Consider the following 25,215-nt stretch of genomic DNA (forward strand, 5'->3'; position numbering starts at 1 on the left):
AATCACAGTAATTTTTCCAGCCCAGGTCAACATATCAGAACAGAGAGGCTTGTGGACACTGGGGACAGGGTTTGGCCAGGAGTGTGCGGTTTGAGTATTCCAATTCACAGAGACTGAAGGAGAACTGGGACCCCAAGAAACCTAAAGATTCTAACCCCCAAGGAATCCTTAGACTTTCCCAAGGGAAAAACAACTCTGCCTCCCAACTAAGGAATAAGGTATGGCTAAGCATGACCCTAGTATGTGAAGAAAAACCAAGGTCTGCAAGATGATAATGCAAGATCTGGATGGGTGCTGCATAACTTTTTTTTTTTTTGGTGAGGCAATTGGGGTTGACTTACCCAGGGTCACACAACTAGTAACTGTCAAGTGTCTGAGGCCGGATTTGAACTCAGATCCTCTTACTCCAGGGCCAGTACTCTATCCATTGGGCCACCTAGCTGCCCCTGCTTCATAACTTATTGATACCCCATTATTCCAAAATCTCCTCCCTATTGTTTGCATTTCCCTCCTAGTTGCTTTCCCTCCCCTTTGTTTAGTAAACCTACAAAAGACCCCAGGCCATATATTTCTCTCTCCTAATAAATCTCCTTTTTTTTTTTTTGGTGGGGCAATGGGGGTTAAGTGACTTGCCCAGGGTCACACAGCTAGTACCTGTTAAGTGTCTGAGGCCGGATTTGAACTCAGGTACTCCTGAATCCAGGGCCGGTGCTTTATCCACTGCGCCACCTAGCTGCCCCTAAATCTCTTTTTATTTTACAAGATTCTTGATGAGCCTCCAATTCTTTGGGTTAGCTACCCCCCCCCAATTTGGGTCGCAAGTCCCCCAGTCCCCCAAACAATCTCAGCTACCTGATAACTCTGGCACTTACTACCCAGTTCCATGTAATGGATCATTAGTGGATTGAGAAAGGGATTTGTCCCCAGGGTAAGGAGTGGTACATAGGTCACCTGTGTCCTGAGCAGGCACCAAGTTCAGAAGCAAAGCATAGCTGTGTGGCTGTTACTCCAAGAGTAGAGTAGGGTTTCAGCTTCAACCTCCAGACCAATTTGAAGTTTGCAGAGTAATAACCAAGGGCAGGAATCCCAGACCAAAGTTAAGTCCATAATTCTGTTACTGTGAACCTGCAGCTGCTTGCAACTTCTAGGTGACTGATAATGGCTGAAACCCGCAGTAGTCTGCTGTCAACCTGAAAATTAATGAAATGATCAATATAGGAGAAATAAGATCTTTCATCCGGGCAGAGGAGCTATAACTTGGAGTATCTCAAAGCAAGATAGCTAGGAATACCCAAAGATGGGGACTGAGGACAGGGTTTATATGGGGTAAGAGAAGAAAGGAAGCTATAGGACTGCCCTTGGGTTAGGTAACTTTTCTCACAAATAGAAACTACCTAACTATAAATGAACCTTCTTTTGCATAATAATCTAAAATCCAGCAAGTAAGTCTGGGGATCTTTAGGAGGGGGATAGTTTGTTTAGGGGAGATCCATAAAACAAGTATGGAATTGACAAACATTGGCCAGCCCCAGGCTATTAATTGGCCTGGGAATGAGGAATAGGTGAGAATCAGTCTAGTTCTCAGTAAATAGTTGTTATAGCTACTAAACCTTCCAACCAGGGGCAAGACAAATAGGAGTCTTACACAAACCCAAACCCAGCTAAGGAACTGGCAGAGCTCAGAACAGGGGAATAGAAATCAAACTCTGCCCTAGATCAGATAACTTTGGGAACACTGAAAGATTTCATATCCACAAGCCTGAGCCATCCCTAGGACCCTGGAATAACAGAACATTTGAAGGCAAAATGTCAACCAAGACATTCCCCAAGAAGTGTGTAGAACCTAGCTCTAACCTAAAACCCCAAATCAAGAAGCAGGCTGGAACAATGATCAAAGAATTTGACCTCAGTTCAAATTCGGCCTTAGACACTTGACATTTACTAGCTGTGTGACCCTGGGCAAGTCACTTAACCCCCATTGCCCCACAAAAACAAAAAACAAACAAACAAAAACAAACAAAAACCAAAAACTACCTGAAAATTATAAGAAGTGACTCTATAAAACAAGAAGTAATTTTAAAAGTCAGTAGTCAGCACTGGCCTGGAATTCAGGAGTACCTGAATTCAAATCCAGCCTCAGACACTTGATACTTACTAGCTGTGTGACCCTGGGCAAGTCACTTAACCCCCATTGCCTGCAAAAAAAAAAAGTCAGTAGTCAGGAAAAAATATGCAAGCTATCTCATTCCAAAGCAATTGACCTGGAAGCAGATTGAGGAAAGAGAATTTTTAAATTATCAGACTATCTTAAAAACCATGACAAAAAAAGGCCCAGACACTACATCTCAAGAATTCAAAGAAGAAAATTAACCAGATCTTAGAACCAGAGGGCAAAGTAGAAATTGAAAGAATTAATTAGTCACTTCCTGAAACAACCACCAAAATAAAAACCTTTGGGAATATTACAGCCAAAATCTAGAATTACCAAGTAAAAGAAAAAACACTGAGAGCATTGTTAACCTGGAAATTAAGGAAATAATCAATATAGGAGAAAATAAAGTCTTTAATGGGGCAGAGAAACTATAGCTTCTGCTACAGTAAAGCAAGACGCTAGCAATACCCAAAGATGGGAAACTGAGGACAGGGTTTTTAAAGACTACTCGAGTCACTTACAGAAACTTCTTAACTACTTTATATATATATATATATATATATATATATATATATATTTTTTTTTTTTTTTTTTTGGATTTGAACTCAGGTACTCCTGACTCCAGGGCAGGTGCTCTATCCACTGCACCACCTAGCTGCCCCCTTGACTACTTAATATAAATGAACCTTTAACAAAAGGAACTATGGGACTGCTCTGGAGTTCAGTATAGGAGCTACTTAACTCTAAATAGAAACTACTTAATGTAAGTTTTACATAAAGTCCAGGGAGTAAAGTGGAGAATCATTGGGAGGGGATAATTTGCTTGGGGGGGTGGTCCATAAATCCATCAAGAATCTGGAATTGACAAAGATTGGTTAGCCCCAGGCAATTCATTGGCCTAGGTAGGGGGACTGGATGGGGATCAGTAAATTTGTAGTTATCAGCCTCCAAAAAGAAAGAATTCAAATATCAAAATACTTAAACACCCAAAGTATTCAAGCCATAGTCCAGATCACACAAAATGTAGCAGCCACCACTATAAAGAAGCAAAGTGTTTTTATATGTAATTTGGAAAATAAAATTCTAAACAAGCAAACAAAAAAGAAGCAAAGAGTTGAAATAGGATATTCCACATGGCAAAGGATAGTAGGCTTACAACTAAGAAGGTTTAAATAAAATATTAGAAAGGAAGGACTGCTAGGTGGCGCAGTGGATAGAGCACCAGCCCTGGAGTCAGGAGGACCTGAGTTCAAGTTTGGCCTCAGACACTTGCCAATTTACTAGCTGTGTGACCCTGGGCAAGTCACTTAACCCCAATTGCCTCACCAAAAAAAAAAAAAAAAAGGAAGGAAGCTATAGCAACATATCACAAAGATTATATACTATGACCAGGCTGTATTTATGCCAAGAATTCAGGCCTGGTTCAATATTTGGAAAACTATGAACACAACTATTCATATTAATAATAGGACCAATAAAAATCAGATGCAGAAAAGGCTTTTAACAAGAAATAACATCCATTCCTAGTTTTTTTTTAATTAAAAATTGTAGGCAGAAACAGATCTTTCCTTAATATTATAAACAGCATTTATTTAAAATGAAGACCCACAGGGCAGCTAGGTGGCGCAGTAGATAGAGCATGGGCCCTGGATTCAGGAGGACCTGAATTCAAATTTGGCCTCAGACACTTGACACTTATTAGCTGTGTGACCCTGGTCAAGTCACTTAACCCCAATTGCCCTTCCGAAAAAAAAAAATAAATAAAATGAAGACCCAGTAATATCAGCAATGGAGATAAGCTAGTGGCCTTTGCCATTAGTAAGTAAGGATGTCACCATTACTGTAGTGATATAAATGTTAGCTATAGCAACAGAAGAAGGAAGAGGAGGAGGAGGAGAAGAAGAAGGAGAAAAAGAAGAAGAAGAAATTAAGGTTATGTCATGGGAGGATTATGGGCCCCGGTCACCCCAACAATTCTCTGGGGGGTTCAAGGAACCTTTTCCTTGAAACCTCAGGGGTTTTCCCTTGAAATCAAGTAGGCCTCTCCTTGAACACAATCAAGGACACACATACCCACCTAAGCGGCACAGATTGAACTGAGCATGCTCCAGGACCATCACCCCACATTCCAGTCCTCCTAAGCATCTGGATGAGGTAATCCAGGAGACCACCTGGAACCGCCCATCAGCAGACTGCTTAGACCCATCAGGACAAAGTTGACACCCACCACCAGATCTCTCAGGAGGGATTCTTCCTACCACAGCGCAACGCGGGAAGACCACCAGCCCCTCACCCAATAAGAGACTCTTACCCACCCCCCATCTAAACCCTATAAAATGGCACCCCACAAGTCAGTTGGGGGGAAAGTGTTTTGTTCTGGCAAAACCTTCCTCCCGGCCGGTTTCTCTTGTACCCCAATAAACCTGTTCTCTTATTCCTGATTAGGTCTTGTGCGAGAGTGTAATTCTTTACAGAGGAATCCTAAGGACCCACGTGCTTTCTCCTATCGCTTTCCCCATATCATTTATATGCATAGGCAAAGAGGGGGGAATAGTACCTTTTGCAGGAAGTATGATGGTGTACTAAAATTTTAATTAATAATTACCAACCTTAGTAAAATTGAATATAAGAAGCGGTGAGGCTGGCTCTCTTGCTCTCTTTCTTCTGAACTTAGTGGAGAGTGGAGCTAAAATGCTCTCTCCCTTTGATAGATGAATCTAGGTCTCTTTCTCTCTCTCTTCACCAAATTTTTATTCTCCTTAATAAATGCTTAAAAGTCTAAACTCTTGCTAAAACTTCTAATTTATTGGCGACCACTCATTAGATATTTTAGACAGACTAGCTAGAATTTTAGCCCCTTACAGATGGCATATATAAAGAATCAACATTTTTATATACTATCAACAAAATCTAATAGAGATAGGGGCAGCTAGATGGCGCAGTGGATAGAGCACCGGCCCTGGAGTCAGGAGTACCTGAGTTCAAATCTGACCTCAGACACTTAACAGGTACTAGCTGTGTGACCCTGGGCAAGTCACTTAACCCCAATTGCCTCACTAAAAAAATAAATAAATAAAAAATCTAGCAGAGATAGAGAAATTCCATTTAAAATAATTATTAAAATTTTTATACGTGTTATTCTACTTAAGATACACAGAACTAGGGGGCACCTAGGTGGCGCAGTGGATAAAGCACCAGCCCTGGATTCAGGAGGACTTGAGTTCAAATCCAGCCTCAGACACTTGACATTTAACTAGCTGTGTGACCCTGGGCAAGTCACTTAACCCTCATTGCCCTGCAAAAAAAAAAAAAAAGATACACAGAACTATATGAACATGATTATAGAGCATTCTTTGCACAAAAACAATTTTTAAGAATTAGAAAAAAATATTAGTTGCTCCTGGTTAGACCAAGTCAATATACTGACAATATCCCCTAAATTATTTTACTTATTTAGTCTCATACCAATCAAACTACCAAAGGATTACTTTACATAACTAGAAAAAAAAATTAATCTGGAGAAACTAATCAAGGAGATCAAAGGAACTAATGAAAATCAGTTTTAAGGAATGGGACCGAATAGTACCAGATCTCAAAATATACTACTAAGCAGTAATTATCAATATAACTTAGTACTGGTTAAGAAAAAGAGAGTTTGGGGGCAGCTAGGTGGCGCAGTGGATAGAGCACCGGCCCTGGAGTCAGGAGGACCTGAGTTCAAATCCAGCCGCAGAAACTTAACACTTACTAGCTGTGTGACCCTGGGCAAGTCACTTAACCCCAATTACCTCACCAAAAAAACCAAAACAAAACCCAAAAAAGAAAAAGGGAGTTTGGTCAATGGAACAGATTGGGCATATAATATAAAGAAGCAAATGAACATATTAGCCTGGTTTTAGAAAAATCTCAATGATCCCAGCATTTGAAGTAAGAACTCACTATTTGACAAAAAACTGTTGAGAAAACTGGAAAACAATCTGGCAGAAATTAGTTATAGAATAACATCTTACATAGCATACCAAGATAAGCTCCAGATTAATGAATACATACTTAGACATAAAGGGTTACATGATAAATTAAAGGAGCAAGTAAGATATTACTTGACAGGGGCAGCTAGGTAGCACAGTGGATAAAGCACTGGCCCTGGATTCATGAGGACCTGAGTTCAAATCTGTTCTCAGACACTTGACACTTACTAGCTGTGTGACCCTGGGCAAGTCACTTAACCCTCATTGCCCCACAAAAACAAACCAAAAACGAAAAAACAAACAAAAAAGATATTACTTGTCAGATCTTTGGATAGGAGAGTTCATAACCAAAAAATGGATAGGAATATTCACAAAAGGCAAAATAGACACATAACATTTTAAAAATTTTGCCAAGCAAAACACAGAAAAGGATGAAAATTTCTAAGAATAAGATCCATCCCCTAACTGATAAATGATCAGAGGATATTATAAGGATTGGAGTGACGCCACCTGCTGGAGAGTTACTGTAGGAAAGCTCCACCATGAGGAGAAGGCGTCTGAGGGGTCCTTGGTGTCAGGAAGTAATGTTTGCTCGTGGGTACTATCTATCAAAGCTACCAGCCAATTAGCTTGGAGCTGTGTGTGCGTGTGTGGATGGGGGATGTTCCCAGTTTCACAGGAGGCTTCTAGGAGGAAGGAGGAAGCATTGGGGCCTTTTTGTTCCTGACCTCACCATGGCAGGGCAGATGATAGGGTCTCTTAGAAATAGTTAGATTTTTACTATTCTCTCTGATCCTAATGCTCTTTAAACACTTAAATACTCTTGCCAAAGCTTATAATTTATTGGTGACCACTCATTAGATTTTAGATAGTATAGCTAGAATTTTAGCCCCTTACAATATGAAGTAGTTTTCAGAGGAAGAAATCAAGTTATCAATAGCTGTAAGAAAAAAATAATCACTAAATCAATAATTAGAGAAATGCAAATAGAAACTATTTTTTTCCCCTTGTGGTAACAAAGAATTGGCAACTATCGAAGCATCCATCGACTGGGGAATAGCTAAGCAAATTATGGCATATAAATATGATGGAATGAAATTATGCTGGAAGAAATGATAAAGGGAACAATTTTAGGGAAACCTGGGAAAACATGTATGAACTAATGTAGAATGAGATGGCCAGAACCAGAATAATTTGTATAATAATAATATTGTAAAGATACAATTGGGGGCAGCTAGGTGGTGCAGTGGATAGAGCACCAGCCCTGGAGTCAGGAGGACCTGAGTTCAAATTCGGCCTCAGACACTTGACACTTAGTATCTGTGTGACCTTGGAAAGTCACTTAACCCCAATTGCCTCACCAAAAAAAAAAAAAAAATAACAGTTGTAGAGGAATCACAGTGAAAAATGGTGTCCAGGTCCTGAAAGAGAGGTGATGGACTAAGAGAACAGATTAAACTTTTTTTTTTTGACATGGCAAATGTGGAAATGTGTTTTGCTTGACTACATATGTTTATAAAAGGGTTTTAATTTTTCTTAATTTCTTAATGTGGGGCAGGGGTAGAATGGGTAGGAGTGAAGTTTGGTAGAAGAGGAAATGGGTTTGAAAATAAAATAAAATCTAATTAAAAAAAACCCAAATTGAACAAATATGGGGCTAAGGGTATGAAGTGTTGCATATGCTATCAGGCATGATTATTTGATTGATTGGTTTGCTTAAGCAATTTTCCTTGTTGCAAGAACAGAGTTCATGAAGAGGGGATATACTGGGAAATTATTATGATTTAAAAAACAAAAGGAGTCTATAAGACTCTTAAAATAAATGTGTGTGTATGTGTGCGTGTACCATCAAATGCCAGCCTATACCTATCTAGGAGATAAACAGACTTCTATCTCCTTGTCACTCATATTCATCATTACTCAGGGAGTCATATTCCTCTTTTCCCTGAAGTAGTTGTCATAAAAAATAAAGTTTTATTTTCATAAGGAGCATAACAAAAATAGGCATGAATCGGAAGAGAGCAAGATCAGAGTTCATTGTAAAGGACAAACATAATTAGAAATTTTCAGTGACCAAATTATTACTTATTTGTGTAAATATTAGGATGTTAGGAGCCATCAGAAAATATCTGAACACCTGATTATTAGCTGTTTTGGGAGGAAATTAGAGACTAGTATGGTTTGTGTTTTACAGTGTGATATTTCTGACTGAAAGGATGTCATTAGAGATTATTTCAAATTTTACCATGCTCTCTCAGAACCTACAAAAGCAAGCCCCACTGATGTTAATTCCATTATAATGAAAACATAATATCAAATGATATGTTTTAAAAATGCAATCATAAAAAAATCTTTCTATACTGATTTACCTAAAGGAACAGCAGAAATGTTTTCCAAAGGGTTTTTAACTGAGAGAAGGTATGGGGCGATGAATAAAGGGTCCAGCTAAGAGAAACAAAAGTAGCACAAAACCGAGAGCCTTGACCAGCTGCCAATAGCCCAAGGAGACAATTCTATGAAAGAAGGTGGTGTATAATCCCTTACTCATCCTCTCCTTCATTTGGCCTTTACATTGCCACCCCTTCCAAAGTATTGTGTCTATCAGCCTTGCTTTCCCTAGGCACCTTTCCACCAGGTTAGGGTGGAGCAGACTGCACCCCTTAAAACAAACACCTTGTGACATGGAGACCCAAACCACTCAAGACACCCAGGATCTGTAGCAAAGAGGAACATGTCAAGACCACCTACTATCCAACTCCTTCCTCCTCCCTCCCAGCTTCCTTAGCACTAAACCTCAGTCATCACCATCCTCTTCTATTCATTATTTTCATAGTGCCCTGGGGACTCCTCTCTATTGTGAACTGGTGAAAGAGAGTTAGGTGACCTAAAATTCCCTCTTCTTCAACCATAATTTGCTTTTTTTTTCCATCTCTCTCTCTCTCTTTTTTTTTTTGGCCAGGCAATGGCGGTTAAGTGACATGCCCAGGGTCACACAGCTAGTAAGTGTCACTCAGGTCCTCCTGAATCCAGGGCCAGTGCTTTATCCACTGAGCCATTTAGCTGCCCCTTTTCCATCTCTTCTTATGCCTCATTATTCCTAAGCTCATTCTTGGGTCTGATCATCACCTCAGATCCCTACATCCATCACTGTAGCGCGAGTACTGCCATCATCCCTGCACTGGATCCATTCTCCTCCTTTTACAACCTTCACACTAGAGATAACAACTTCAGCTCTATCCTGTCTCATTCTTACCCTCCTGCCATTCACATCTGCTAAATCTGCATTCAGGGTCACCCCCACTTATCTTCCTTTTCTACACTTACTCCCATGCTGTGAATGCTGCCAAAGGAAGAACCACAACTGGGATGGTGGGCCTACAACAAACTCATGTTATTGAAGTTTAACTAGGCCTTTATAAAAATACAACAATGCTTTCAGTAGTTCCTGGTTGATTCTCTGTCATGCTCCACAGGGCAGATGTTCCAAATCTTTTCCTTTCTCTTCAAGTGCCCTATACTTTCCCTTTCTTGTCAGAAGAAAAAAAAAAGTATGGTTTTAAATGTTTGCAGGTCACCTTCCTGCAAGGCTGTCCTATATAGACTTTCTCCTCTCCTCAAAACCTTTTTGCAGCTTCATCTAGCTAGTTCAGCTTTACTTGTGTGCCTGAGGTACATAAGGGTACATGAGGGGTCTCAAGAGCACCAGAAAAGGGGAACTGAGGACATGTTCCATGTGTGGGGCATCTTCAGTCAGCCTGCAGTGGAGCAAATCACCAGTTATGCATTCAATCAAATTCACAAACTAATCTTTCTTCTTCCCTGGTGAATGAGAATGAGCAAAGTCACAGGCTGTCATCAGAGCAGTAGTGTGTGGGAGTCTAGGCACAGCGTCCTTCCCTCCCCTTCTTCTGGCCAGAAAATGCCTACCTTCCACCCTCCTAAACTCTGTGATTCAGGGTTGTTAGCTATGTAGGAAATCCTCAATTCCTGCTAATTCATTGGTTTCTCATCTCTATCCACTCTAACCCAAGTCTCTAGTCCTCCCAGGTCTCCCAAATTCTCTGCCTTCATTTCTATTGTGCCCTCTGAAACCTCATCTCTGATAATCTGTAGCTTCACTTGACCTTATAGATATGATCATGCCTTTGACCTCGTATTCCCCCATATTCTATCTTTGTGATCAAACTCTGAATTTCTCTCTTGGATCAAGAGCTCCTGGGGCAGCTAGGTGGCACAGTGGATAGAGCACCAGACCTAGAGTCAGGAGGACCTGAGTTCAAATCCGGTCTCAGACACTTAACATTTACTAGCTGTGTGACCCTGGGCAAGTCACTTAACCCTAATTGCCTCACCAAAAAAAAAAAAAAAGAGCTCCTTCCATTTCTCCTAAATCTTCCTAATCCTCAACATTACATTCAGTCACTCTATCCCTCTCTTCTTTCCCAGGGTATCAACCCTTCTCTGGCTTCTTTCCTACCTTTAAAAATTTGACCCAATGGTAACCAGTTCAGGTATGCCTTGTCTTCTACTTTTGATTTCCTTAAACCTGTACTATTGCCAATCATTCCTTTTTTTTTTTTTTTTTTTTAGTGAGGCAATTGGGTTAACCCCAATCATTCCTTAAAAACCCAAACCCAGGGGCAGCTAGGTGGCGCAGTGGATAGAGCACTGGCCCTGGAGTCAGGAGTACCTGAGTTCAAATCTGGCCTCAGACACTTAAAACTTACTAGCTGTGTGACCCTGGGCAAGTCACTTAACCCCAATTGCCTCACAAAAAAAAAAAAAAAGAATAAAAACCCAAACCCTTGTGGGCAGCTAGGTGGCGCAGTGGATGAAGCACCAGCCCTAGATTCAGGAGGATTTGAGTTCAAATCTTGCCTCAGACCCTTGACACTTACTAGCTGTGTGACCTTGGGCAAGTCACTTAACCCTCATTGCCCTGCAAACAAACAAAAACCCCAAAAGAAAAAACAAACCCTGAGCTTTCTGCACCTGCCTCTGTCCTGGCAGAGGAATTCACACAACTATGCTGAAAGGGTTCACTATAAATTTATGTAGTCTCAATTGTGCCTTCATTGCTGCAAGACACACCTTTAATTCTTCTGTATTATATCCTCTATACAGGCTATTTCAAAGCTTTTCTTATCAAGTCTATTATGCCCTTGCTACCCCAACTCCCATCTGAGCAGAAGACCATCATATTTTACTAAGAATGAGTTTCTTTTACTCTAGAGCCTCACCTTGAAATGCCTCACTATCCTTTATTCTCTCTTCCTGTCCAGTCTCTGACAGGTGATTCTTCTTTCTAAAGCTCATCTTTTACTTGTATTATTATTATTATTATTTTTAGTGAGGCAATTGGGGTTAAGTGACTTGCCCAGGGTCACACAGCTATTAAGTGTTAAGTGTCTGAGGCCAGATTTGAACTCAGGTACTCCTGAATCCAGGGCCAGTGCTCTATCCACTGTGTCATCTAGCTGCCCCTTTTACTTGTATTTTTAATCCCATTCTGTCCCAACTCCAGAAGCTCCTCAACTTTTAAGGAGTTGAAGATCACTGATCTTCATTGAAGAGTTTACTCTTGCCTCCATCTCCTCACCTTCTACCCACTGTTCAACCTTCTGTAATTTGACTGACTGAAACACTTAACTGAAATGGCTTTTTCCATTGTCAACAATGACCTCATAACTGCTAAATCTATTGCCTTTTTCTCAATTAACCCATAGGACTCTCAGGTTTTGACATTGACTGCTTACTACTGGATATGTTCCCCTCCCTTGGCTTCCATGATAATTTTCTCCTATTTTCCATTGCTTTTCAGTATACCTTACTAAATCATCATTCTCCTAATGATTAAGTGTGGTGATCTCCCAAAGCTCTATTCTTGAATGCTCTAACACTCTTTTTTCCAGCACCTAGCATAGTGTCTTAAGCACTTAGTAAATATGTGATTGATTAGTGATCTCATCATCTCCCTTGGATTCAGTTTTAACTGCTGAAACTGCTCTTTTTAAGATTCAAGTACAGGGGCAGCTAGGTGGCACAGTGGATAGAGCACCAGCCCTGGAGTCAGGAGTACCTGAGTTCAAATCTGGCCTCAGACACTTAAAACTTACTAGCTGTGTGACCCTGGGCAAGTCACTTAACCCCAATTGCCTCACTAAAAAAAAAAAAAAAAGATTCAAGTACAGAGAATTCTCAAATTTAGATACTCATTCCCAGGCTTCATCCTAAACATCTTACCTGGCCTGTTTCCAGTCTCTAATCTATCTTCCACATAGCTACCAAACTGATATTCCTAAAACACAGGTCAAACCATATCGTACAACATACTATGCCTGATGTCCATTGTTGTTGTTGTTTGTGCTTCATTTTGGAAGAGGACCATGACATCACATTGGGAGGTGATGTCACATCATGACTTGCACTGAATGGGATTTAAGTGAGGAAGGACTATGCAAAGTCACCAGCCTCACTCTCTCCTCCAGAGCCTCCTGGGTCCAGTGGCAATTTATATATTAGGATGACTGGAGATGGCCCTGGATAATTGAGGCAATTGGGGTTAAGTGACTTACCCAGGGCCACTCAGCTAGTAAGTGTCAAGTGTCTGAGGTTGGATTTGAACTCAGGTCCTCCTGACTCCAGGGCCAGTGCTCTATACACTAATTCAGAAAATGTCCATTCAAGTCAAACTAGTCTACTAACTTCTTTGTGCTAAAAATCTCATTTCCCACCTCTTGGCTTTTGCACAGATAGCCTTTCATCCTCACCCCCCCCCCCATCCCTGCTCCCACCCCATACAAGATGCCAAAGCTTCAATGCCTAGCTTTGGGTCAACCTTATAAACCAGGCCTTTACTTGACACCTTTGGTTACTTATTACTCCTCTCTTCCTCTGGAAATGTCTTGTAAAGACTTTGTTGGCTTGTCATTTTCTTTACTGTGTCTCCAAATAGAATATCAGCTTTTATTTTTGTGTCTTCAGGGCTTAAAGGTATATAGAAGAAATTGAATAAATGTTTGTTAAATTGACTTGGATATGTTCAGTGAGTAAACATTAGATGGGAGGGAGCTTTTTCAATAAAAAAAAATTAACCTCTTTCTCATTGATGTCTTTATTTTTATATCATTTTTGTTTCTGAAATATATCCCTTATGTACTGCCCTTCAGGTCTCTTGTTTGGGTTTATTGTTTGTTTTTGGTGAGGCAATTGGGTTTAAGTGACTTGTCCAGGGTCATACAGCCAGTAAGTGTCAAGTGTCTGAGGCTGGATTTGAACTCAGGTCCTCCTGACTCCAGGGCCAGTGCTCTATCCACTGCGCCACCTAGCTGCCCCTCTGCAGGTCTCTTGTAATAATGATCTTTTTCAAGAGTTCAACAAAACTATCCAACATACAAACTATGATGATGATGATGGCTAGCATTTATACAGTACTACATGCCAGGCACTGTGCTAAAGGCTTTACAATGATTTCATTTGGCCCTCACAACCCTGGAATGCAGAACCATTATCACCCCATTTTACAGATGAGGACACTAAGGCAAACAGATGTTAAGTGATTTGCCATAGGTCACATGGCTAGTGAGTGTCTGAGGCTTAAATTCAGGTCTTCTGGATTCCAGGTCTGGTGCTCTATCCACCCTGTGTTACCTAGGGGTTGGTGTGTGTGTGATTGTGTGAATATTTCATAACCAGACCCTCCCTCCTAACATCTGCAATTGGACAGAGATGTATTTTCTCAATTCTCTGTGACAAAGTTTAGTCATCAACATTAGATAGCACTTAGTTTTGTTTTGTGACATAAGAAGTTCAAGAGATGGGGGCAGCTAGGTGGCGCAGTGGATAAAGCACCAGACCTGGATTCAGAAGTACCTGAGTTCAAATCTGGCCTCAGACACTTGACACTTACTAGCTGTGTGACCCTGGGCAAGTCAGTTAACCCCCATGGCCCCGCAAAAAAATAATAAATAAATAAAAATGTTCAAGAGATAATTTCTGGGTAATTAATCATTTTTACCAATTATGGCTAGTGAATAACTAATAAAAGGATTGTTAATATGGCCATCTTTCATGAACCAAAGATGGATGGGGGTGGCCTATTGATGCTTGTATGCCATTGGAAGAGTGAGTATTCTCAACAGATGACAATCAATTCTGGTTAATAATTAATGAGAAAAGTGAGTATTATGAGAGGTGGATCTATTCTGAGGGTCTAGAGGACAGGACTTTGATTATGTCACTTATTCCCAGACCATCCCTAGCCTTGGGCAATCTAGACAAAGGATCTGGGAGGGGGGGGGATTCTGCTGCCCTCCCCCCCAACCCTTCAAAGCCTTAGTAGAACAAACAGGCTGGAATTCACCCAGATTAAATTCTTTTTACTTTTTAATCAGAACTAATCTTCCATTAGTTGGGTGGGGTCTAGATTAGGGAGAATTTTAAAATCCCATCTCATTTGTTTATTTATTTATTTGTTTGTTTGTTTATTTTGGTGTGGCAGTTGGGGTTAAGTGATTTGCCCAGGGTCACACAGCCAGTAAGTGTTAAGTGTCTGATGCCAGATTTGAAATCAGGTACTCCTGACTCCAGGTCTGGTGCTCTATCCACTGCGCCACCTAGCTGCACCCCATCTCATTATCAGCCCTATTCTTCAGGAGCTGATTTGACCAAGTAGAGAATGAGAAAATAGGAAGGAAAAAACATCCTGAATGTCTCCAATATTAGCAATTGGTTATCATTATGTTGTGGGGAAATTTGTTGTGGGGGTTTGAGATAGGGGTAGGGGTTTGGGGTCTTTAGGAATTCTTCTTTAAAGAATTACACCTGGGGCAGCTAGGTGGCACAGTGGATAAAGCACTGGCCTTGGAGTCAGGAGGACCTGAGTTCAAATCCAGGCTCAGACACTTGACACTTACTAGCTGTGTGACCCTGGGCAAGTCACTTAACCCCCATTGCCCCGCAAAAAAAAAAAATTACACCCTATTGCACACAAATCCAATAGAATAAGATAATAGTTTATTTAGGGGCTAGGGAAGGGAAATCAAAAGAGAAATTCTTGGACTTCTCATGGGGAGAAGGAATGGCATAGAGTGTGGCTCTGAGATACCAATCTCCTCGAGTAGGAGACAGGCAGATACTTTTATAGAAGACTGATGGTGGTCCGATGGATGAAGTGATTGTCTGACTGTAGAAAGTTCCCCTACTGAGGGATGACCCACTGGTGGTGGCTGGGGGAATTGGATGAGGGGTGGCTGGAGATCTCTCAAGTCATCTCTCTCCTCCTCCCCCCACAAAGGCAGCCACACCCAATCTTATCTCCCCAGGGGTGAGGGAGACTGGAATGAAGGGTGGTGGTCCAGGAGCTAGCTCAGTCTGATCTGGTTTCACTTATCTCTTTAGATGTGTCTGTCCTTTGGTTTAGTTTCTCAAGGAGAAGGTTCTTTGATGTATCCCAGAGAACTTCTGGGGTGCTAGGCCCTATAATATGAGAGAAATAATACTTTCTCTCAAGTTTGCTGTTCTATTTATATTGTAGTCATGTTTTCCTGGTTATACATCTGTATCAGTTCATATAAGTCTTTTGATGCTTCTCTGAATTCTCTATATTTTAAAAAATTGATTTCATTATCATTTATCTTTAGATCACCTTCATTCCTGAATGTACATCTCTCCTATTCACCAAGGAATCTCTTAGAACAAAAATGGGGGATTGGGGGAAGTTCAGCGAAACTAACCACAATCCACATGTCTTCAAAGAATGGAAAAGGGGACATTTCTCATCCTCTACAGAGGACAAACATGGCCATTATGATCATTCATCATTTAGTTTTGGGTTGTTTATTAAATAACTTACATTGTAGTCATTGTGTATATTATGCTCCTAGTTCTGCTTACTTTACTGTACCCATTCATATACATCTCTCATGCTTCTCTGAATCCTTCGTATTTATTGTTACATATGGCTGAGTAATACATTCATGTATGAAATGCTAATTAATAAGCATCTACTTTGTTTTCAGGTTGTTTGTTTTTTGCATCACAAAGAATCCTGCAATGCATATTTTTCTATAAGTGGGACTTTTCTGTCTTTTCCTACCTGGGGCCTTGTGGTGAGGTGTTTGAATCCAGGGTAGTTTCTAACAGATACTGGACTAGAGCTTAAAACTCCATACTTAGGGGGCAGCTAGGTGGCGCAGTGGATAGAGAACTGACCCTGGATTCAGGAGTACCTGAGTTCAAATCCGGCCTCAGACACTTAACACTTACTGGCTGTGTGACCCTGGGCAAGTCACTTAACCCCAATTGCCTCACTAAAAAAACCAAAACAAAACAAAAAAACCCTCCATACTTAACATTTCAGAGTCCTTTCTACTATATTATGTTCCCTTCAGAGGCTGCTGGTTGTGCAGTGGATAAAGGGCTGGGCCTGGAGTTCGGAAGACTGGCCTTAGACATCTACTAGCTTTGTGACATTGGGCAAGTCACTTAACCTGTTTGCCTTAGTTTCTTCAACTACAAAATTAGGATTACAATAACACCTACTTTGAAGATAGTACTTGTAAAAAGTACCTAGCCATCCTGCAGGTATACCTCCTCTTTTGAAGGGCATATAAAATGTGACCCCACTGCCATTAGGGATTTTTGATTTAAGAGAGATGGCTAAACAACATGCTTTTATTAATAACGTGCTGGCCTTAAATGACCCAGAAAAAAAAAAAGTGCCTAGCATAGTGCTGGGAACATAGTAGGCGCTTTGAATTTATGGACCTCCCCCACCTTCCCCCAAGAAACTTATCCCTTCCCAATGTATCCCCACCTTACTGGATGGACTTTATGGTTATTATATAAAAGAGTCCATCTACATTAAGTAGTTTCTATTCAGTCAGTAGCAGTGCCTATACTTAACTTTGGAGCAGTTCTATTGTTTCTTTTGTTAAAGGTACATTCACATTAAGTAGTTGTACTCAACAATCTTTTGGTTCCCTTTTTGTTGTTACCCCATAAAAACCCTGTTTTCCGTTCCCATCTTTGGGTATTCCTAAGCTTCTGAGCTATAGTTCCTCTGCTCTGATTAAAGACCTTTTCTCCCATATTGTTTCCTTAATTTCTCACGAATGGACCTAGAACTTTTGTTTGTTTGTTTTTTGAGAGGCAATTGGGGTTGTGACTTGCCCAGGGTCACACAGCTAGTAAGTGTTAAGTGTCTGAGGCCAGCTTTGAACTCAGGTCCTCCTGAATCCAGGGGTGGGGCTTTTCCCACTGTGCCACCTAGTTGCCCCCTGGACATAGTACTTTTGAACAGAGTATGAGCTGTGGTAAACCAACTTCCTGGATTTCCTATGTACATGCTAATACCACATTCTTCAGCAGGGCAGAAACCTCCCATACCTGACAGTTGGGTGCTTCAGCAACAGTGCAAATGTTCTCTGTCAGACAATATGTTATGAATCAAATGTCTTTCTAGAGAATGGAAAATAATGGCAAGAACAAGAAACTAAAACAAATTTGAGATTGAGTTGAGATTATTTGGGGACCGTACATACTTCCAAGTCATCAGGATTTTCTCCCCAGTTTTTCCCCCGTCTAGGATAAGGCAACCTTCCTTGTCTGTCTTGCTCTTAGAAGGGAGTCTCCTTTGCTGCCAAGGGACAGCATTGTAGTATTTGGAGAGAGTTTCAAAGAACAGCAACTGCATACTGGGCCATCTCTAGGCTTCTTGTATATCTAGCCCCTGGATCCAGATAGCTACAAAGGAGAGTGTGAGGCTGGTGACTTTGCACAGCCCTTCCTCACTTAAATCCTGTTCATTGCAAGTCATGACATCACCTCCCTGAAGTCATGATCCTCTTCCAGAACAAAGGACAAATGACAACAACAAAGAAGAACAATGGGACAAGGCTTCATTCCAAGGGTTTCAAACCCTAGAGGCAAATGCACAATACTTTGGTGAACCCATGATTAATTCAGTGTGGGTGTTTTCTATGGATGCAAATCTGACTTTTTCATAGTTGTCAAATCGAATTTAATTCAATTTATGTGCAAGTGACTGCTAGAAATGAAATAAATATTTCTTTTGGGGATGTCTACATTTTTGTTTCTCACTCTTATTTATTTTTAAGATGGAAATCCCTGAGGGAAAAGGGCTTGGATTCCATACTGAGATTTTTCTTTTTTGGAGGAAGGGGTTAGGCCTGGCATTTCACATCTCTTAGGACCTCCCTGTGAAGAAATCATCTCAATGAGATCAGACCAGTCACTGTTCTGTGAGGAATAATACCAGCTACAGCATGTTGCCTTTATTAAGTGAATGAATAAGCAATGTTAACAAAAACTAGAACAAAAAAGTTAATCTGTCATTTCTAGAAATCATATACACTTGGTAGAAGTAGAAGAAACCTGGAAGATCTAAGTCCGATGCTTTAATTTTACACATGAGGACACTAAAGACCAAAAGGACTAAGTGACTTTTTCAAGGTTATACAGTTAATGAGTTGTAGAGTTCAAAAACTTCAATCCAGGTCTTCTGAGTCCAAGTCCAGTGTTAACTGGCTCCTAAACAGTCACACCCTTTCATAGCGTGTTACTTTTATTTTATATTTACAAGGTCCAAGGGGCACAGATGGAGGGGAAAACAAACCTTAGCAAGTCATTATGGAAGGAGGGATAGGCAGAAGAGGAGGATGTACAAGTTTCATTAAGTCCTTGGGTTTAAGGCTTAATTCTGTTATGGGCCTGGGGTACCTAAGAAGTTTTCTGGGGGAAATCAAGTAACCTTCTCCTTGAGAAACTAAACCAAAGGACAGACACACCTAAAGAGATGAGCAGTAGGGGATCTTCCCCCATAACATTTCCTTTTGTATTAACTACAAGTTTGTGACTAGTGTCTTTTACTTTATTTTTAATCTTTCACTTTCCCCTGTGTTTTCGTCATTGTTCCTGTTCCACCTACACATGCTAGTTCACAAGAAACACAATACATTTTTCTTACATTGGTCTTGAGTGGTTTGCTTCAGGTCTGTTTATTGTGTGTCCTGCATATCACTCTTGGGCTTGTGTGAATGCTAAGGAATTATATTCTAACTCACTAAGTATTTTCTTCAGATTTCAAAAAGAATTACATATGGGATCTTAAAGTGCTAAATGCATGCCAGTCTTTCCCCATTGCACAAACACAGTGCTTCATAGTAACTTGGCATAGTGTACATTTACAAGTTTAAATGTGGAAAAGTTGTTATAAAAAAAAAAAGTGGGTGTTGGTGCCAGCACTTCCTTAAAGAGGTTTAGGAACTGGTAGGCTTAGTGTAGGGACTGATTTGTTGCCAGAATGTTCACATTCAATTATTTAAATGATATAATTATATCTTGAATATCCATATTTTATTTTGCTATAACTTTTTTTTTAAGGAAGATTACTTCTTTCATTTATTCCTTGGGGTGTAAGTAAATAACACATGCAAGGAAAGTACATGGGGGTAGGGGGTAGGGAGAAGACCATTTAAAAGGGAGCAGAGGGGGCAGTTAGGTGACCCTGGATTCAGGAGGACCTGAGTTCAAATCCGGCCTCAGACACTTGACTCTGACTAGCTGTGTGACCCTGGGCAAGTCACTTAACCCTCACTGCCCCATTAAAAAAAAAAAGGGGGAGCAGAAATCCACGATAGACAAGCTGTGAAAGAAATCATTAGGGTGTCTATCCCTTCAAATAACATAGTGCTATTACTACTAATACTTCTATAGTTCAGTCCATTGGATAGAGACTGTGCCTAAATTTTATACCCTGTGCAGTAACATGTCCTTAAATGTTAATATTTTTATGCTAGCAATTCCAATTATTTCACTTGAGCCTCTGTTGAGTAGGACAAGCAGCCTGCTTACTCTGGGGATGGGTGTTTTTCCAGGGCACCAGGACACCAATTAATATGCTAGGAGAAACAATTTTCTAAGTAGGACCCTGCTGTCCTGAAAGAACATATTCCCTTTCCCTTGGGAGCCATACTTCCAGAAAGTAGAGTTTATACAGTCTTTGACTCAGCACACAATGTGATAAAGTACCTAGGTCAAAACTTAATGCAGAAAAGGATATGGTGTTAAAAGTCCAAAGAAAACTCAATTCCTTCCTCGGACAATTGATTTTCTTAAACCTTTTTCTTCATGGTCATTAATAAATTGAAAAAAAAAAAAGGTGCCAGTGTCGGAGATTCCACAGATCCAAAATGTTTTGTGGGTGGGGATGTTAGAAGAATATCTTGCCCTCCAAAACAAGTCTCATATTTACACAAAGTGGTCATATTGTCCATAACAGTAGATCCATCATATTAGATTCTCCATTAAATTATTAGACTGCCTTTGCCTCTTTTTGCCACTTAGCACAGTGCCTGGAACATAGTAGGTGCTTAATAAGTATTCATTGGTTGACTAACATGACATTAGGTAATCATATTCTTATCTCACATGTTTGATTATGATAGGAATTGCCCTTTTTTGTTCACTGATAATTGCACTTTTATGTAGCATTTTCTTGCTGGAAAAATGTTGCAGAAGCCACTTCTCTGTGGGGAAAAATCATTAGTTTTTATTATTGCTATTTTATTTATTACAACATCTTAATTTTATGTGATTGTATTTAGTAAGGAATACATATTATGAGGTCAATTCTATTCTCTATTCCATGGGCTAAAAGTAAGTTCTTATAAACCAATGGAAAAGCCAGGTGAATAGGTTTGGCAATTGTACTGGTTTTCAGTTAGCATTGAGCTATGACTGGGGCAAAGCTTGTTGCTAGATTGGTCCCATTCTCACACTCCATGCCTCTCACCTTCACAACTCACCTTAGACCAGTCTCACATTTCAGGTGTTTCACATGCAGAAATAGAGCCTCTAAATACTAGGCCCCTGCTTTGAGGGTCCAAGTCTCAGATATGAGACCTTTTGCTGTCAAGATTTCATCTACAAGAATAACTGCTAACATGAGTCAGTTACACCAACTTTCTTTCTAGTGCTTATATAAGTACCATGAAGTCAAGCCATTCACAGGATTCATAAAGACAGAAGTCCCAGTCACAACATATTATATCCCTTCCCTGTAGCTAACCAATTGCTGTTTCTCTTGATGCCAAGGATATAGAATCCCAAGCAAGAACCATCCCTTCCCTTGCCACCACTTTCCATTCTTTTACCCTCATCTATTCCTTGGCATAGTCTTCTCCCTTCTAATATCCCACCTAGAAATTTCCCTCCCTTTTCATCATGCCCTCTGGAAGGGCATTCTATTGTTAACAAATTTCCTTTTATCATAATCTTAAAAATTTTTTTTTCATTATTCTGAATTTGAAAAACATCAAGAAACATTACTAGTCCCTAAATTGTTTTAAAAGGACATTTTTCAACAGTATCAACATTGTGGAACTTAGCATAACATACTTTGGTTTACAATGTCCTGGTTCCATTTATTGTATTAAAGGGAAAATCGATAAATTAAATGTGCTCCATCTTGAGATAACCTAGGTAATACTCAAAGTTCCCTTCCTACTGTCTAATCTCTCCATCGATTGAGAACATAGTTTCACTTAGTTGTAATCCATGAATGGGAAATGATCCATTTTATTGATAAAATTAACATAGTCAGTCATCTTCATCAGTACTTACTGGATGGTGATATTCCAGGTTTTCTATAAAACAAAGTTCGTGCTCTAGGATTTGGATGCTTAACAGAAAAGTCACTGGATTGGTAGAAGCCAATTTTCACATTCGAATTTAGAAAATAAAAGGTATGTAGAGTACCTGACCAAAATTTTTCTGAATATTCAAAAGTTACAAGTGCAACAAACCCATTTGCTTATAGAAACTATCTTATCTTCCTGACAACTGATGAGAAATAACATTGATTAAATTGATACATTTTAATAACTTAATGATATTAACTTTGTTGTTAAGTTGCCAAAAGCAGCATCATTATGATACTTCTGCATCCTATCTTATTCATCTTTGTTTTACCCATAGAGCTTATTACTATGATATAGAGCTTATACTATGATGCCTTCCCAGAATACTAGAGGGGCTTTGTATCTAAGAAGAAAAGTTTGTCAGAGAGTGTCCAAATCTGTTTCATTTGGCTCTGGCCATGTCATTCTCAGGAAGCAGTTTTTAAAAAACAAACAGTTGTAATTTAGGAGCATGGGAATTAAATTCTTTTCATAGGAAGAATAATAAGGTATTTTGGATAATTATAACTAGCTTACCATGTTTACTGTAACTGGAAATAATTGGTGTTTTGGACACAAAGACAATCAAAGGAAAGAAAGAAATGGGGGGAAAGCTGAGAACCACTTACTCATCACTACTCCCAGAAAAATAAAACAAAAATCAATATGTGGCAGCTTTGTCTTTATATACAAAAGATAATATGTATATATGGACAAATATGTAATGTCAAAAAAAATTACAGTTATGCTTTACTAAGGAAAAGAGACAATGGGTATAATGTGATTGTCTGAAGAAGATTATTTCCAGGTTTAAATTACTTGAATGGGCAATTCCAACAGCCCAAAATATATTGGATATTTTTGCATGTAATACATATAGTCACTGTATATCAGATACTAAAATAGAATTAAGTTGGATTTCTAAGTCTCTTGAATGAATATTTCTTTAGAATAGATCAAGTTTATATGATTTGGGGCAAATTTATGATGGATATAGAAAAGCATGTAAAGATTTGCTTGATGCAAACTGAACTAGACTGAAGAAAACAATACACATAATGACATCATGTAAATGGACAGAGTAATCATCACTGGAGATTAATGGTATGAAATCATAAAGAATAAACTTTAACTCAAAGAACTCTGGTGGAGAGCAGAGCTAGAAATGTGCTCTCCCTTTAATAGATAGATGAATGTAGGCCTTTCTCTCTCTCTTTACCAAATTCGTATTGTCCTTAACAAATGCTTAAAAGCCTAACTCTTGCTAAAGCTTATAATTTATTGGCGACCACTCATTAGATATTTTAGACAGACTAGCTAGAATTTTAGCCCTTAACAGATGGCTGACCACGAAGAGGAAAGCTGAACCTCATTCTTCTGATCTTCCAGTTGGGTAAGAAATTTCCCCTACCCTGTCCCTTTAAATCTGAAGTACTGCTGAATTGCCAGGTGTTTTCCCTTTAAAGTTTTTCAAATGGACCTTCTAAACTCCCTAATTACCCTATTTTTGATTTTAGTCTGTTTAACCAGACAAATGGGAGATAAGATCATGTTAATGCTTTGTTTTTGTGGATTTTCTATTTTTATTTTTGTTAGAAGAGCCAGCAAAGTGCTCACACAAGGAAATAACTTCCCCCTCTCCCAGCCATGCTTTTTCAGAGAAAACTCTGATTTCTGTGGCTTTTCCAAGTTCTAACACTAATTGTTGCTCTAATTTTGCATGCCTGGAGGCCACAACCCAACCTCTGGAAGCTTTTAATCCCCTAGTACCTGGAGGCAAAGTGGGGGAAGGGGAATCCAGGCCTGAGTTCAAAATCAAGTCTAATTCAAATTGCCCCGGTCCCTTCCCTCCTCTCCAGACCCCACCTTCTACCCCTCCCTTGGCCAAGCCCCTTGATTCCCTGGCCCTGAAAGTCCAGAGATCTAATGCACATGCACAGCTTTCTCTACCTACATTTGCAGCTTCAGGCTCAGCCCTTCCCCAACCTGTCTGTGCTTCTGAGACAACCTTAGAAAACCCTTTAAATTCCAGATATGCTCATTTTGTTCATAATTTTGCTAATTCGATTTTGTCTTTAATTAGTAACCTTCTAAAACATTTGTATCATGAAAGGACCGACAGACAATATAGAGGGGTTAAAGAAGAAAAACTTAAGCTGAATAAGAATGACAATCATAGTTCAAGACTCTGCTTCTTTTGCCATGGAAGGGTACATATTTTACAGAGATGTAGAAGTAAGCAGCAAGGTATTGATATGAGTATTGGGGATTTTAGATATCGGAATCAAAAGTATTCTAACTTTACTCAGAGTATTAATGTTCATTCAGAGATTACATAGGATTTCTATGCTAATACATCTACATTTTGAAATTAATGGTATGGGCTTATTTTCAGAGATTTTCATGCTTTTGAGATTGTGTTTTATACTTAGTTTTAAAAAAAGAGAATATTGGTAAAAACTTTTATAATCATGTGATCAAGTTTATATTTTATAATACTCTTATTAGTATTAAGTTCATATTCATTTAGATTTCCCTAGTTTGAATTTCATTGTCTTTCATTGTTCCATGTGTATTTTCTTCTATTCATTCATCTATATTTTGAAACATTGCAAGATGGTTTTGATTTCATAAAATAATGTTAATTCTGGGAGTATTGTGCTCCCATATTCTGAATTGTTTGTTTTTGTTATTTTTTCTCAACTGATTATTTGATCAAACTCTTTAAAGTGTTTCCCTGGCAAGTCGGTTGCCATGGCAAATGTAAATTGATTCTAGAAGTATTATTTTTGATAAGCATATTCCAAAAAAAAAAAAAAAAGAGGGGAACATTTGTAAAAGTTTTCTTTTTTCAAAAAAAAAAAAGTTTTCTTTGAGATTGTGTTGTGCTTTAACTTGTATTTAAATATGTTCTGATTTTTCACAAAAGTAATTGTATACTAAGTTAAAAAAAGGGGGTGTTATTTGAAATTGTTGCATAATTGTATATTATATTCTGAGTCAAGGTACACTCACATTTTTTTGCAATCATTTATTATCCTCAATTTTTAAATCCATATGAGACTTGGATTATGGGAACTTATCATTTAAGACATTAATTGCCTTTATTCTGAGTTATCAGATGCCAGTTGGCCAAGATGCCATCCAATTGCAAGAGGAATACATGCAAGAGCAGACACTGAACTGTCACATGAGGGGAGACATGCATGAAGTCAAGGTATGGCCAAGGGAATGACTTTTGACAAATGTTGAGGTTGGATTCTCTTGGTTTAATATTTTATTCTCTTTTCCCCCACAATATTGTACAGATGGCTGGAAGTATTCATCCCACCCATCTCATTCTACACCTGGCTTCTATGCCCCCTCCTATATGCCTGATGCCATGGACATCTCA

The 25,215-nt window shown here is 39.4% G+C and overlaps 1 long non-coding RNA gene across 1 annotated transcript in view; it reads right to left on the minus strand.

The window, feature by feature from the left end:
- Nucleotides 1-25,215, minus strand: part of LOC122750543 — a 71,317-nt gene that overhangs the window by 19,031 nt on the left and 27,071 nt on the right. Inside the window, exon 3 of the long non-coding RNA XR_006355745.1 lies at nt 952-1,190. This is a non-coding gene — a long non-coding RNA (uncharacterized LOC122750543). The remainder of the gene's footprint in view (nt 1-951; nt 1,191-25,215) is intronic.

Source organism: Dromiciops gliroides, chromosome 3 (genome assembly GCF_019393635.1).
Source record: "Dromiciops gliroides isolate mDroGli1 chromosome 3, mDroGli1.pri, whole genome shotgun sequence".
Classification (NCBI taxonomy): Eukaryota; Metazoa; Chordata; class Mammalia; order Microbiotheria; family Microbiotheriidae; genus Dromiciops; species Dromiciops gliroides.